The following is a 17,437-nucleotide window of genomic DNA, read 5'->3' on the forward strand; positions in this document are numbered from 1 at the left end:
AGACCCCAAAGGACGCTGTAATTCCAGTAGGCTCCTGTTTGGAGTTAACCACTCAGAGGGCTCGTCACTCGAATTCTCTGGGCACCCATACAAATGAATTTAATTACACATACCATGAGCACAGGCCTCTGAGGCTGTGGATTACGTTAGGTAACTCAGGGATGCCGGCAGAGAGAAAACCTGAGGTGTGCAATGAATTTTGTCACGTATACTCTCTTGGTCTTTCCAGCTTTACGGAAGGGTTACAGTGTTCTCTCTCTGGTTCTCAACTGCCAGGAACACATATGAATGCTGTGATAACTGTCAGAAAAGGGGAGAGGAGAATGCCTTCTGAATTTCCTCCAAGGGAGTGAAAGCAGATCACAAGGGATATATTCTCTCAGGGCACAAGCCAACATTGGGAAAGCATCCCGACAGATAGGACGTCAAGTGATAAGTGAAGTCCACGGTCATGAGCAGACCATGGCCCGGGAAAGAGACTCACCCATCTAGTCCTACACATTAACTTACATGCCACCCACGAAGAAACACGGGCCACCACAGGCATGTGCCTATATCCCATTCCCTTCTTTGAATGCCCCCGACCCTTTGGACAATAGTAATTTAGTGTCATGAATTAAAATAGATGAAAATAATTTAAAAAAAATAATTTAAGAATTCACATGTCTTGTTAACACTCAATGACTTTCCAGCTGGGCAGAAAATCAAAATCTGCATTTAGCAGTTCTACAAGTCATTATGGAAATATGTCTACTCTTTATTTGGTCTCCTATTTCTAGATATCATCTTCACTTCTAGATATTTTCCCATTCTGGGTATTACAGAAAGTATCTGAAGAGGCTTAGAAAATCAGGTACCATGTGTGATCTGAGGGCAAATTAAGAAAAAAGTAAAACTACCTGGCGATTAGAGATGTCATTATTTTCTTAAAACATGTTAAGTGAAAGAAGCCAGACACACAAGGCCATATATTATATAATTCCATTCATATGAAATGCCCAGAATAAGCAAATACATAGAGAAAGTAGGTTAGTGGTTGCCAGAGGCTGGGGGAGGGGATTATGGGAGTGTGGGGAGTGTGTGCTCGTGAGGACAGCGTTTCTGTTTGGGTGGATGAAAAGGTTCTGGAACTAGACAGTGCTGATGGTTGCACAACACTGTGAATGTACTTAAGGCCACTGCATTGCATAGTTTTAAGCGGCTAAAATGGTCAGTTTTATGTTATGTGTGTTTTATCACAATAAAAAAATGTGACAAAGTTTTAAATGGCAAAGTTCAAAGTCTGGGTTCTAATGAATGGCAGATGAATCAAAGGATCAGAAACTCTGGGCACTTGCTCATTCTGCCAGGGCTTCGTGAAGCACGAGAGAAGGAAACACCTCCAACTACCTGCTTGCCTGCTTCCACCTTCTCATCCTGACATCTGCCTGCAGCTCAAAGAGGTTCAAGATTGAGAAGAGAGTAAGAAGGACACAGACCACCACCTCGCCCTCCCTTCTTCGTCAAAAAGTCCTCAGAGAGTCCAACTAAGCAGGGGACCAACCCACAGTCAGCTAACAAAGTTTCAGATGTTTTCAATTTCTTAAGAACGTTTGCAAACAATAGGACATTGAAGATGCCTGCTCATCAACTGCAAAATGCTCTGGACTCTTACACCCTGATCACATCTCCCTATCAAGAAGGGAGGAGAAAACCAGGAAGGGAGGGAAGGAAGCAGAAAGAGGATAAAGAGTAGGGGGAGATGACAGTACCCATAGAAACCTTCTCTTGAACCCTGAGAGCATAATTAATATTTTTCCATTGCTCTGAAGAAGAGGCATAATAATATTAGTTACAGTAATGTTGGCATATTTTAATTGTTTCTTCATCCATACAACGGAGGTAACTCAGATGTGTCTGGGAAGGGATGACGTACATGTACCTATCTGATGACTGGTAATGGTAACTGGCTCTACACGATCTTGGAGCTGGAAGAGGTCAAAATCCTCTATGCCCTCCTCATCTCACAGATGGGAAAAGAGACCCAGGAAGGTCAAATAAGACACCTGAAGACCTGAAAAAGACAATGTTTTATGGTAGGCTTTGAAGATTTTGATTCTATGAAAATCAAAGAACAAAGTGAAAGCTTTCTCACTTGCAGCATGAGATGTTTTGGCAGTAGGGTGGCAGTTAAACACAGAATTTAGAGTTAATAGACTTGGGTTCCAATTGTGTTTTGCCACTTAATAGCTAAAAGTACTCTGAGTTAGTAATTTCATCTCTTTCAGCCCGATTTCCTCATCTATAAAACAGAGCTAAGTTTATCTATCTCTAGTGTCACCAAGAGGATTAAATGAGGAAAATATAGGTCAAGGGTTAGCACAGGATTTGGAATGTAAGTCCTCGGTACATTGTAATTGGTGGCATGACAACTGCTGAAATCCACTCTAGGATCGATTCTCCCTATACATTTCTTTCAACTTTTATGTATGTTTCAACATAATAAAATGTCAGAAAATGAATTTTAAAAAAAGCAGCAGCAAAGAAGAGAAGGTTGACATCTATGTTCACAAGGTAGTTTTGGTATCAGTAAGATCCAGCTCAGGAGTAGTGGATGAATTGCAGGTCTCTTGACCCCAATATAAAAGTTTTCCCAACACTCCACACATTTATAAATAATCTTAGCACACATACGTAGTTCCCAGGATACACCCACTACCCAAACCCGCTATAGTATCCAGTGACGCAAAACACAAAGCACCCCAGAGCTAGTTCACCAGTGTGTTTTATGGGAAGGACAAGCCTGCTCTGCTCGGCCAGCAAAGTCAGACCACTTTTGAACATTAGGTGTGAACCTGACAGTCTCAAACACTCCTGCCTTTGTTTTTACCAGGGACTACTTCCATAACTCTCCAGAGGACCAGATCTGGCTCATGTCTCAGCAAAATGTTTCCGTTATTTATGTATTTCTGTTAAAAATAGTTGTTTTGAAAGTTTTTGATTCACGTGTGGAAAAAAATCAATCTAGATTCTTTGTCAAAGAGACTTCTAGCAGATTGAAGCAGCGCTTGCTGGGCAGGGTGCTCCAGCCTCTCTGGAGGGAACACAGCTGCAGTCTCTTTGGAAGCCATTCTTGTGTTGGGGGCTGGGCCGGCTGGGGGCTTGCTAGGCGAGGGCAGGAGGCTCTAGGGGGCGGCTTTGATCATTCATCGGAAAGTTCAGGAAACTGGGGTCACGTTACTAATGCTACAAAAATAATAATATTATTACTAGCCAACGTTGCTATACTGTTTACTATCTGTTAGATGGTGTCCTAAGCACTTTTCATATATTAATACATTAAATATGAAATGAAAGTCAACATTCCGAAATCCAAGCCCTGCTTTGGTGCAGTGGACAAACACACTGAGCAGAAGTTCCAAGGCCGGCAGGGGAATCAAAGGGCAGGAGCACGGGATTGAGAGAAAGCAGACCTGACTCCTGAATCCTGCCTTAGAATCAAAGGTTCTAAGCGTAAAATTTCATCATTGGCAAAGGGAGAAATTTACATATGGAAAAACAGCACTGAACTGGAACTGGGGGCTGGATGCTGAGAACCTGATTACCAGAGGATTTGGAACATATGGGCAGACTTCACGTCCCTCTGGGCATTCCCAATCGCTTCCCTCTTACTCTCCCCTTCCTGCCCTCCCTCTTCTCTTTATAAAAGAGAAATCAGATTTGCATTCAAGTCTTTAAAAAAGAGGGACTTTGCTCACTAATCTGCCTATTCTCTGAATAAAATGGAAGTAGAAATTCAGTGAAATGCGTAATTCAGAGTGGTTTATAGAAACCATGGCATTCCGGAAAAATAAATTCAATTCATCTTAATTTCCCCCAAGTATAACCACATTAAATGCTAGCACATATACATGTCAACAAGAAAATTATTAATTTTTTATATCTTAATGGATGTTTGAATGATCAATAAACCATGACCTTCATCATGGCAAAACAAAGACGATTCAGCCAAGTGTCTCCTATGTTAGATTGTTATTGCTGTTTAAAAAAATTTTTTCCCGTAATAAAGTATAATCATCCTTGTTCCTGTTTTATAGGCATTGAACATTCCAGTTCAGATTTTTCCTTCCTTCCAATATTGTATTTAATAATCTCATGATACTGTAATATGTCGAAAGACGAATAATAAAAAAGTAAATTTCAATGTGCTATAACTACGATTCTTAAAAATGAAGTGCAATAATTAAGGGCTTGTTCTTTAGTGATTATCAACATAAACTGAATTTCCTCTGGCTTTTGGATACATTCTGCTGTAACAGTACTGCACTCAGAAATGCAAACAGCTGGAAGAACAAACATCGACTTTACTTACTGTTCTATAAATAAGGTCAAATTGCACTGCTAGCGGGGGAAACACAGCCCATACGTTTGGTACTCTTTGCCGGGTACAGTTATATGACTGACCTGTATAAATGTGTGCTGTTTTCACTGGTGACACTTTTATAAATATCAAGAATTCGCTGAATAAATCCTGCTATATCTCTCTTTGGATCAAAATGGAACACTCCACTGTTGTGAAATCTGGCAGTTAACTAAAATAGCCTACTTTCCACTAGATTTTTCCAACCATAAGAACACAATAGTTTAATAGTAACTAAGCATGCTTCAAAAAGCAAACTCTTTACAACTGTAAATACTAGAAAATGTATAAAAGAAACAGCTTTGTTTCTTACCCCCAAACCCAAGTTGCCTTTTTTTTTTAAGTACTTTCCTAATTATTATTTTTTTTCTTTGCGGTACACGGGCCTCTCGCTGTTGTGGCCTCTCGTTGTGGAGCACAGGCTCCAGACGCGCAGGCTCAGCGGCCATGGCTCACGGGCCCAGCCGCTCTGCAGCATGTGGGATCTTCCCGGACCAGGGCACGAACCCGTGTCCCCTGCATCGGCAGGCGGACTCCCAACCACTGCGCCACCAGGGAAGCCCCTTAATTATTAGTATGTATATAAAATAATGTCAATCAGATAATACATCAGGTTGTGCACGGTAACTGCTAACGCCCTCTGGGAGTGTAAAGACAAAGCAATTCTGAACACCTTCCTGAACCTTTTAACTATGGGATAGCAACACAAATTGGCATTGCCTAATTCTCACAAGACTTTGGTAACGATTGTATTAACAGTAAAACAAGTTAAATTTATCCTTTCAGCAGGTTTACATAACCATCTTACTGTGAAAACAAAATAAACTAAAACAAAAATAACCCAAAGCAAGAACAATCTGGAGAAACATATATAAGGAGCAAGAAAACCCGGAAGTGGCCACTGACTGCTGGGAGAGGTAGAAGTTCAGTGGGCACCGTGACATTACGCAAGCCAGGGATGGGGCTGAGTTGGAAGTCAGAGTGGCCAGAGGAAGCCCAGACAGACGCAAGGTCCATCGGTTCCAAGGGAGAGACTCTCAGGTCATGACTACATCTACTCCATGAGCCTACCTTCTCTGCTCTCCTCTAACTTGAAATCAGTCATTTGTTGAAATGGACTGGTTTCTCCAGAATCCTATTTTAGGTTCCTTGCAAGTTCCAAGAATCTAGGAACATTTGCCTTGATGCCACCAGCTCCTGTCCCTACCTTTTCTAACACCTACCCTTCTTCCTACCATGTCGTTAGCTTCGATGAAAATGATTCTAACAGCAGCACAGTACACTGAGATTCCCCACTACGAAGACAAATTCTTGTGAACATCTTACCAAAACCCAACTGAAAGGGGAAGCCCAGTTTGTTGAAAGCACTGGCTGGTTTCTTTTATGATAGGCCTGACGCCTTGCAGGCTCAGGCAGGGAGATCACGTATTTCTGGAACCACAGTTGACTAAGTGAGCTGCCCTGGGCTTTCGGAACTCTCAGTGGGCACCCACTTTTAGCACCCTCATTCAGCCATTTACGGCTCATTGAAACCTTACATCCCTCCCTAAGAAATCTTCCAAAGTCTGAGAACTGGCTTGGCCAGGCCAGTCTCAAAGTGCTGAATGGTCTGCTAGACTTTCAGAGCTTACTGACGATTAACAGTGTTAATATAAAAGTTTCTTGATCAGTGTGGCCTACAAAAGATTTCCTCTCCCACCTAAGAACAGCTAGTCTAGGATTAGCAAAGAGCACGGACCCTGCAGCTACCACTAGTGCTTGAATACCAGGTCCCTGGTAACTTTGAGCTCCAGTTCTTCACTGACAGGCCACAAGACAGTAACCGTACCTCACCTATTCCGTAAGGCACCGTCAAAAGAACACATGTAAATCACTTAGAAGAGTACCAGGAACAGAGTAGGCACTCAATAATTATTAGCCTTGATAGTGAATCCATAAGGAATTGAGCAAGAATTCCTGTTCTTAATCCCTTGGGTAGGAATAATACACAACTATGCAATGACTCAAGCTTGATTTATAAAAAAAAAGGGAAACGTGCAACTCATTTTTAGATTACCAAATACACAATTTTCAAACCTAACTCAGACCTTTTCTGGTTGTCCTTGGCCCAAGAAACATAACATAACCAAGGGTCTGACAGATGTGATCACACCTGGAGACTTTCCGTCTTTACGTTTTGATGGGCCTTCAGGAGAGCAGGCATTTTCCTTCATCAGTATATCACTCCAACAGCTCCCATCCTTTACTGATTATCACCTCCAGAAACATGGCCCTTTCCAACATCCCACATCCTGAGAGATTTCAAGAGAACTCACCATGTAAGATTATTTTTCCCTAGGGTGACAGAGTTGAAAATTTAAATAATTATTTGGTCTATCAAGAAAAGCACATAAGAAGAATTCTTCTTTTGGCCTTAACTACTGTTTAATCAAGGGGAATGTGTTTTTATTCTTTGGTATCTGGATAATTATTCCATTCTTTCCTTGGTTTTGGAAGGTATGAATGAAAGTCAACAATCTTAGTCAATAATTAGCTTCCTTTTAAAGATGGGAACCCTTTATAGGAACAGAAATCAAACCAAAGGACATCAGAGCTGGTACTCAGATAAGATACCGTAAATGGATGAGGAGATAGGTGGTTTATTTACATTAATTCCCAAATAGAGGTAGAATGCATCTGTTTGTGAAACCAGTTTAAAGTCTTTTTGTTCAAACTTAATACCCATCAGTTAAAAATAATAATTTAAAAAATTACTATCTTCCTTCTTCTTCTTTTTTTTTTTTTTTGTGGTACGCGGGCCTCTCACTGTTGTGGCCTCTCCCATTGCGGAGCACAGGCTCTGGACGCACAGGCCCAGCGGCCATGGCTCACGGGCCCAGCCGCTCTGCGGCATGTGGGATCTTCCCGGACCAGAGCACGAACCCGTGTTCCCTGCATCGGCAGGCGGACTCTCAACCACTGCGCCACCAGGGAAGCCCTCAGTTATCTTCCTTCGTTTTTAATCTGGAATGAAGTAGGTCAGGGGCACCATGATTTTAGTTCAGTCAGCATGTGATATGGGCTTCCATCACTTAAGTAGTAGAAGAACTCAGTTTGGCTGTAGTTTCTTGAGGGTAGAACCATTCTTGCAGGTAAGATCAAGAGTCCTTGCAGAATCACAGAAAGTAGCCTCCCTTCCTTTTGTAGCCTCCCTTCCTTTTGTTTTCTAACAGTAACCAGTTCCCCTTCTTCTTTATATTGTTTTGTTTCCAGGATGTATACTAGTTAAATGTTTGCTTTAACAAAACTTTTTTGTTATCTGTTTATATCATAATTTTGGAGGAATAATATATGTTCCACTTATAGCGGTGCAGACACAACGTACCAATAAAGCCTTATTTTGTTCCCCAAAGTGTGAGAATAATATCGAAGCGTGAGAGCTTTTCTCGCACTTCGATGTTATTCTCACATTTGTAATGTCAGACTTTTATTTCTACATTTCAAAAAATAAAATAAAATAAAACCTAGCACCAAATCCTAAAACCATGTAGCTACAAAACACCAATACATCCTTATGCACAAGCGCTTTGCCTGGCACCAGGTAAGTGGAGAGCAGGGCTATTAGAACCATGGGTGGTGAACTCAGAGACAGCTGAAAGTGACAAGCCAGCTGATTAGAAAATCTGAGGGACACCAAGCAACACTGGGAACAAGACCTTCTTAGACTGAACAAGAAGGACAATCAAGTATGCACCACTGAGAGGCTGACCTAGCCGGCCATCTCTCTGCCACCTCTGAAACAACAGTAAAACTGACCCATGGTTATGTATACAGGTTGGGTAAAGAAGTAAAAAACTTGAAGCTGTGGGGTGGAGTACAAAAAGCATCTGGATCTTCAAAAATTCAAGAAAAGGGGCTACTAAAAGGTCTATGTGGTACATGTTGTAAGCATCTTTATCACCTATCTTCCTTTGTAGGGACTGACCCTGATTTAAATCTAGCATGCCACTTCCAGAATTTATTCTCCGCTATTCTTGAAAGATTTCCTCACCATACAAGCTCAGAATCCATGGCTCTTGTTATTGTCCCCCCACCGACATAAAATATGACCCTCCCCCACCCCCGGAAATATTTATCAACTAAAACATTCTCAGAGGGACCTCCCTGGTGGCGTAGTGGTTAAGAATCCACCTACCAATGAAGGGGACACAGATTCCATCCCTGCTCCGGGGAGATCCCACATGCCGCAGAGCAACTAAGCCCATGTGCTCCAACTACTAAGCCCACGCGCCAGAACTACTGAAGCCTGCACCCCTAGAGCCCGTGCTCCGTAACAGAAGTAGCCACTGCAGTGAGAAGCCCGCGCACCTCAACAAAGAGTAGCCGTTGCTCGCAGCAACTAGAGAAAGCCCGTGCGCAGCAACAAAGACCCAATGCAGCCCCCACCCCCCCAAAAAACCCATTCTCAGAAATTATACTCTCCCTGTCATCCTCCTGTATACCTCCTGTATAAATGGTCATGTGGTACCAGATGGGCATTGTTAACCAGCTGTTACCCTTGACCCTAGAGATGGTTCCATTTTAGTGGTCATGAAGCTCAAAGTGGAGCAAATTTGTAGCCATTATCGAATGTTTGAGGTTCAATCTACTGCTGTTAACAAACCAAGCAAAATCATTTAAGTATTTTTTAAAAGTCTGGTTACTAGTTCTTTTAATTAAAGGATAGAAAAGGCATGAATAGACTACAATGAGACAAAAGAGAATGGGTACCTTGTTACCACAAAACAGAGTTGGGGAAGAAAAGAGGTTCCTATTTCTTGTAAACAAACAATAAATGAACCTACAGTCATTTATCGGCAGTTCTCCTAGAATGAATTATCTGAAAAAGAAAAAACCACTTCCATTTATAGTAGCATCAAAAACAATATAACATTTAGGAGTAAATTTAATCGAGGGGGTAAAAGATCTCTACGCTGAAAACTAAGATACCGATGAAAAAAAATTGAAGACAAATAAATGGAAAGGTATTCCATGTTTACAGGTTGGAAGAATTGATATTATTAAAATAGCCTTACTACCCAAAGCCATCTATAGACTCAATCAATCCCTTCAAGGATCTGAGGGCATCTTCTATGGAAGTAGAAAAAAAAAAAATCCTAAAATTTATATGAAGTCACAAAGACTCCAAATACCCAAAGCAATCCTGAGAAAGAACAAATCAGGAGGAGGCTTCATACTTTCTGATTTCAAGCTATATTACAAATCTATAATAATCAAAATAGTATAGTACTTACATAAAAACAGACACATAGACCAATGGAACAGAATCAAGAGCCTAGAAATAAACCCATCCTTATATGGTCAACTAGCATTTGATGAGGGAGCCAAGAATATTCAATGTAGAAAAGACAGTCTCTTCAATAAATGGTGCTGGAAGAATTGAATATTCACGTATAAAAGAAGGAAGTTGGCTCCCTTTCTTATACCACTCACAAAAATTAAGCCTAAATGGATTAAACCCTCAAACATAAGACCTGAAATAATAAAAATCCTAGAAGAAAGCTCCTCATCATGGATCTTTGCAATGATTTTTTGGATATGACACCTAAAGCAGGAAAATCAAAAGCAAGCAAGTGGGACTACATGAAGCTAAGCAGCTTCTGCACAGCAAAAGAATCAACATAATGAAAAACAACCTACAGAATGAGAAAAAATATTTGTAAATCATATCTGCTAAGGGGTTAACACCCAAAATATATAAAGAGCTCAATTCAGTAGCAAAAAACCCACAACAATCCAACTTAAAAATGGGCAAAGGTCCTGAACAGACATTTCTCCAAAGAAGCTATACAAGTGGCCAATAAGTACCTGAAAAGGTAATCGACATCACGAATCATAAGGAAAATGCAAATCAAAACCACAATGAGACCTTACCTTACACCCGTTAGAATGGCTCTCACCAAAAAGACAAACGATAAGTGCTGGTGAGGATGCAGACAAAAGGAAACCCTTGTGCATCCTTGGTCAAACTGTAAATCGGTACAGCTGCTACGGAAAACATCATGGAAGTTCCCCCCAAAATTTAAAATAGAACTATCATATGATCCATCAATTCCAGTTCTGGGAATATATCTGAAGAAAATTAAAACACTATGTCGAAAAGATGTCCCATGTTCACACCAGCACTATTTACAAAAGCCAAGACATGGAAACCACCTAACTGTCCTTCAGCAGATGAATGGATAAAGAAGTTGTGGTACATACATGTGGTACATATATGTATACATATATGTATACATAATGAAATATTATCCAGCCAAAAAGGAGGAGGAAATCCTGCTATTTTCAACAACATGGACCTCGAGGGCATTATGCTAAGTGAAATGTCAGACAGACAAATACTCTTATCTGATTTATCTGTGGACTCAAAAAATGAACAACAAACTTAACTCATAGAAAAAGAGATTTAAGGTTACCAGAGGTGGGGAGGGTGGTGTGGAGAGGGGGAATACGATGAAGGCAGTCAAAAGGTATAAACTTCCTGTTATAAGATAAATAAGTCCTAGGGATATAATGTACAACATGATGATTAAATATACCATATGGCAGTGTTGATAGTTTCTAAGCATGTAAATCTTTTTTTTTTAAGCATGTAAATCTTGAGTTCATATTACAAGGAAAAATATTTTTAAACCTATGAGATGATGGATGTTAACTTATCGTCGTAATCATTTCACAATATATGAAAGTCAAGTCATTATGCTGTACATCTTAAACAGTGCTGTATGTCAGTCATATCTCAGTAAAACTAGAAAAACAGGATGATTCATTCATTTTGGTGGTGTTGGCGGGGGGAACGGGTCAGTTCTTCACATTAAAGGGCTCAATTAAACCAGTTCAGAGACACCAGTACGGATCAGCCAACACGAGACTGTCATTGAGTATGAAGATCATCACAATAATGGCTATTAAACACAATGCCCTTGGGAAGCCCTTGAAACTTCATTCGCAGTGCTTTCCCGTACAGGATATCATCTCTTCCTCAAGTTTATGCTCTTAAAATAAGATTCATAAATATCACATTTATTTTAGGTCCAAAGTCAAGATGGTCTCAGTTTCACATATAGATATTTCTTAGGATTTGTCATCTAGGCATCTACCCATGCCAAGTAGGCATGGTCCAATATCCGATGACCGGAGACCAAGGTGAGTAAGAGTCAGAAAAGGAGGAGCAGATATCTCTTCAGACCCAAATAAACGTGACCAACATTTCTCAGTATGAATGAAAAATAAGATTTGAACAAAATCTGGATCTATTTACATTAAAACTGTCTTCTGAATACTACCAACTCTGACCAGTTGTATTTCACTGCAGGCTCTTGATCACTCATTTGGTCCACAGCACATACAATGCGGAAGCAATAGTAGCTGCTGGTCTAACTTTCAAAGATGTTTTCTCTCAAGAAAGGAAGGCAGCCCAAACCTGGAGAATGAGGTTCAACTGCCTTTTGTGTTTGTGAATACTGTATTAACTTGCTTAAAGGAACAGGCCTTAAGATCTTTCCTGCAGAATTCATATCACACACATACTTGTTCTCTTTTTTTAAATGCCCCCTTTCCTGGCAGTATGTGTCTGTAGCCAGACTGAGCTGCACGGTGATGAAAGGCATCACCCTGCAGCACTGAACAACTGTGCTTGTGTCAGTGTTCTAGGCCTTTCCAAATGCAGATTTTCTCCAGCGCCACAAAATGCACTTCCTCTCCATGCTCAGAACAGAGCTCAAATACATTTACCATTTTTTAAAATTTTAAGTGTGCCTGCAATGAGTGCCACTCCTGCTGATCAATTTGCATTATGTTAAATTAACACAGTAATAGCTATAAAATTACACTTTTCATGCGCTGAATTTAATGATGAAATAATAAGTAGTAACAGGTTACAATTCTGACATAAATATCACACAATGAGTAAATCCACTCAACAATCATGAGTAACTTTCAACATCCCATTTCCTGGGCAACGATATTGAAAGAGCAACAAATAAATTGCAAAGTTATTGTCCATTAGGACAACATAATTACCCTGGAAAGAGAAGCAGAAGGAGCTGTTAACCTGAGCATATGGTTATAAAGGACTTTTCCATGTTTGGTTTATATTGAGTCACTTGGGAGAATTTAACACGGTATCATCTCTATTTTGACATGCTGTTTCTGTAGCATTCATTTTTATGGTTAAAAAATGCTAACTCACCTGCTTGGATTAGGACCAGAACACAGGTGATAATTCTTGGTAATCCAAGAAAGTGAGAAACATATGTATTTGGTGCTTAACTTTCATTTGGGTTTTTAAATTAAACAACATGATTTATTTTTACTTTCTTTTTTTTTTTTCTATCTATGTGCATAAGACACTTTTTAAAAAAGAAGTACTTAAAAAAAAGTGACTCACACTGAGATGTGGGATGGAGCTAGATGGTTCCGTGTATGCTGAATAATGTCTGAATAAAAATATTCAGAGGGCAAGCAGACCTTACACAGTATGAAAACTGACTGCTTCGGGTTGGCTGTCACTCCTTCCCTAGGGCAAAGAAGACCACTCTGAAAATGTTCAAATTTTAGCGGCTGCCTGTTTTAAGCACAGATCTTTGGAAATCTTTTGCAAAATGTGTGAGCTTTTCTATTGCAAGGAATCCAAGTCCCTTCACGCCTTAAAATCAAACTACTATACCAGCAAAACACTCGGTGATCCACACAGAGAAGCCCTCACAAGATGTGGGGAAGATCTTACTTCCCACAGTTCAGACTAGTCTGTGAACACCTTGTGTCCCCCGGATGTTAAGAGGTACTATGAGGAAAAAAAAATTCTGCAAATGCTGGACTGAACAAATTTTACAAATTGTTTCTTTTACCTGCAAACCTCTCAGTCTTTAATATGCTAATGTGCAATGAGAAGCAACCAAGGCAAGACAAGGCAGGTAGCGATCCCCCAAACTAAACTGACCCCGGAAATACTTTCCACAGAAAAACTCTAACACCCTCACCAATCACCAGTGTTCCATGGAACCCAGTTTGGGTAACACTCGTTTAACTTAATAGATGAGAAGAATTAGTCAGTTTGCCTGAAAAAAACCCAAAGTCTTATTTACTTTTTTAGAAAATAAAAACATACCAACAAAGAAATAAAGGAACACAAAGTATTCCAATTCATGGAGTCAGACTGGGAAAAAAGGAAGAGGATCTTAACAGGTCAACTTATGAATAAATTAATAGAAAGGTTTTTGATTTGCAGGTAAGAAAATGTGATGGAGGCAACGCAGGGACCACCTGAGCTAGCAGCCTGATGGTAACCCTGTAGCTTTAAGGGACTATAATCTTGCCCAGGGAAGCAGGTCCCTTAAGCCTATGAGCTCGATTCTGCAGGGAGATCTTCAGGTAAACCCCTGGCTCACCTATGGTTTGATGAAACCCAGCAACTTGACCACAGGCCAGCACTGACGTGCTGCTCTGCCTTGGTGGCTGGTACCAGGGACTGGTGAGACAGGGGGAGCTTAAGACCTGATGGGAGGAAAGAACCTTAAAAAATAAAACACACACACACAAGAAAAAAAGCTGCTCTCCAAAAGCTTTTCTGTTTTCCCAAAATTCTAGCCTTCTTCCAGGTTCTCTTTAAAAATACAGCTTTAAAAATTGGTATGAAAGGAAATGTTACCTGACTGGAAGTTCCTCTCATCCCAGGAGAGTTCTGCTTGATGCTGGAGGCCACCATTCGGCACCTCCCAGACTTCATTTGCACATTCTCAGTTGTACTGCTATAAATGTAACCACCAGTATGCATATACATTCACAGTACACTGAATGCACAATGTCGAACTTATTTTTCAAGAGAGAAAATTGCTCCTCAACATGTTAGTTGCCTCATTTTACCAGGATCTGCTCACTTCCAAAAATGCAAAGAAAGAGGAAGAAAGAAATGCAAAGAAAACTTGGTTCTGAGTTCACTCGCTTTGGCAGAAGGCCTAGCACAGTCGCTAAAATTTTTTCAGCTTTTCTGTGACTCCTTCAAGCCCTCTGCATTCTAGGTGCTTTTCAACTAAGTTAGGAATTATGCTGCCTGGTAGGGGTACTTAACAGACCAGCACGAATAGGTGTGCTTCACTGATAACCCGCTGTCAAAATCCTACTCATGATAAAGATCCAGGTTAAATGTCATGTCCTTCAACAAACATTCTACCATGCTCCCACCCAGGCGCGAGCTCTCCCTCACTCTTTAATGGTCCTCTGCCAGAACTTCCAGACAATGCCTTGATGTGTTTTTTTTGTTTTGTTTTGAATAAATTTTATTTATTTATTTTTGGCTGTGTTGGGTCTTCGTTGCTGCACACAGGCTTTCTCTAGTTGTGGCGGGCGGGGGCTACTCTTTGTTACGGTGCGCGGGCTTCTCACTGCGGTGGCTTCTCTTGTTGCGGAGCACGGGCTCTAGGCGCGCGGGCTTCAGTGGTTGTGGCCCACAGGCTGTAGAGAGCAGGCTCAGTAGTTGTGGCACATGGGCTTAGTTGCTCCGTGGCACGTGGGATCTTCCCAGATCAGGGATTGAACACATGTCCCCTGCATCGGCAGGCAGATTCTTAACCACTGTGCCACCAGAGAAGTCCTGATAGTGTTGTTTTTAAAAAATTGTTATTGAAATAGAGTTGATTTACAATGTAGTGTTAGTTTCTGATGTACAGCAAAGTGATTCAGTTATATATGTGTATTTATATATATTTTTCTTTTTTAGATTCTTTTCCATTATAGATTATTACAAGATATTGAGTATAGTTCCCCATGCTATACAGTAGATCCTTGCTGGTTATCTATTTTTATACATAGTAGTGTATGTATTTTAATCCCAAACTCCTAGTTTATCCCTCTCCACCTCTTTCCCCTTTGGTAACCGTAAGTTTGTTTTCTATGTCTGTGAGTCTATTTCTGTCTTGTAAATAAGTTCATTTCTATCACTTTTTCAGATTCCACATATAAGCGATATCATATGATACTTGTCTTTGTCTGACTTACACAGTGTTAAATTAATTAAACAAGGAGGCCTTCAGACTGAGGTGGCTCTAACTTCCTGGCAGTCTACATAAGCAAACCAAAACCTGAGCCTGTAAATGTCTCAAGGTTACAAAATCAAAATGCTAAGGACAGTCAATCACAGCCAGCCCACTAGGCTTGACGCTCTGGCCAGTCACGTCATTTCCCTTTTGGGCTTCTGCACCCCCCTTCCCCTGGCTCCTGCAGGCAGGCCGTCCTCCTAACCACTTCCGGTTTGGCACTACCAGATTCAAATCAATGTTTGCTCAAATGGACTCAAATTTAATAGGCCTCAGTTTATCTTTTAACAGAAAGCAATCGAACCAGGAAAGCTAAGTTGCAATGGTAGACGAAGAGATGAGGAATTGTTCAAACCATGGGGGAGGAGCTGGTCAGATAGAGAACCCCAAAATCTTTGTAAAAAATAACAGTGTAGGGCCAGGTGTGGGGTCCCAGGAAATCAAGAGCAGACGCACAGGGGCTCATCTCAGGGGCATTTCAACAGGCTGGGTCAGGGGTTTTAACACTGGGGGAAGAGAAAAAGGAAGAAGAAGAAACCACTGTATATTCATATTTGGGGAATATTTTTAGTCTCGTGTTTTTGACGTGTGAGCTGCCAGCACAAAATACACCAAACACCTTCTTAACTCCCTTAAACCAAATAAATAAATGAAAAGAGAGGCTGCTGCAAACGATGACAAGCAGCTTGTCAAGAAAAGCTGTTTTTCACACAAGAAACCTTTCAGAACCCTAAATCCTAAACTCCCATTCTATCTGCAGTACCCTTATCTGTATTACAACAGAAAAGTGTGAATTGGACCCTAAAAAAAATCCTCCTCATTTTTAAAGCCCAAAACTGATCAAGGAGTTCTGTCCACATTTCAAGAGGCTGCATTTCAGATATATGGATACAGATATATCTTTTAGAAAGGAGTACATATTGACTTCTGGTGTTAAGCCACATTCATAGATTTCTCTTATACACGATGTTCTTCAATTTATGCTATTAGAAGTAAATTTTTATGATCAGTTAAGTTTGGAATTAACATAGAATGTGGAATGAATTTATCAGAACCATGTGTGACCGGAAGAGGTCACACAAGCCAATACACGTTACTAAGTAATCTTCTGCCCTGTTATAAAGTCTAACGCAATTTCTCAGAACTAGCAAAGAGAGACCCAGAGAGCAAAAGAAAAACCTAAAAAAGCAGCAAAATGATCCAGTTTAATCCCACTGTCCTGCATGAGAAAGAGGGGAAAACAGAAACAGAAAAAAATGTTGTTTTTTAATTTTAGAAATCTATTGGAGCAGAGCAAAGACTGCTGAGGCTGAATCAGATGGTACCATGAACTGACTTCCTAGGTACAAGATTGACCCATAACAGCCACTTAGGTGTGGGGAACACAGCTCCATCATACACACAAAAAGGCCCAGCAAGCCCAACTGGTAGGACACCGCCTGCTCCTTGGGTTTAAATATTATGAGCACCCTGCAAAATACACACAGGTCACCTTTGGGAGACACAGAACCAAACCATGACCAATTTGCACTTGAGTTTGGATTGTCCTAACAGCTCCTTACACACAAAGGGTAAGCTTTGGTGGGAAGGAGAAAGGACAGCCCCGGTGTCTGGCCAGTAAGTACTGCCAGGTGGGTCCTGGGCTACATGGGGAAGAAGAGGCAGGAGGCTAAGGTATGCGGAGGGTCTACCAAGTAGAGTATAAAGAAGGGAGGACAAAGGAACTCTGACACCACTTACCCTTCTCACATTTTGCTACAGGATAACTGTGTGAATAAAGAGTTATGATTGCAGACTGCACACAATACAGTGTGCAGACCAATCCAAAAAGACCAATTTACAAAGGCTGTTTTTGGTTGTTGTTACCTTAAATATCTCCAAGATTTTTCTATGGATTTCCAGAGTGTTCCAGTTGATTTCCACAGCTCCCCACCTTCTCACAGAACTTACGTATGCATTTCTCAGC

The 17,437-nt window shown here is 40.7% G+C and overlaps 1 protein-coding gene across 1 annotated transcript in view; it reads right to left on the bottom strand.

The window, feature by feature from the left end:
• Positions 1-17,437, bottom strand: part of RORA (RAR related orphan receptor A) — a 929,914-nt gene that overhangs the window by 630,843 nt on the left and 281,634 nt on the right. The gene's annotated exons all lie outside the window — the stretch shown is intronic.

The sequence above is a fragment of the Tursiops truncatus genome, chromosome 2 (assembly GCF_011762595.2).
Source record: "Tursiops truncatus isolate mTurTru1 chromosome 2, mTurTru1.mat.Y, whole genome shotgun sequence".
Classification (NCBI taxonomy): domain Eukaryota; kingdom Metazoa; phylum Chordata; class Mammalia; order Artiodactyla; family Delphinidae; genus Tursiops; species Tursiops truncatus.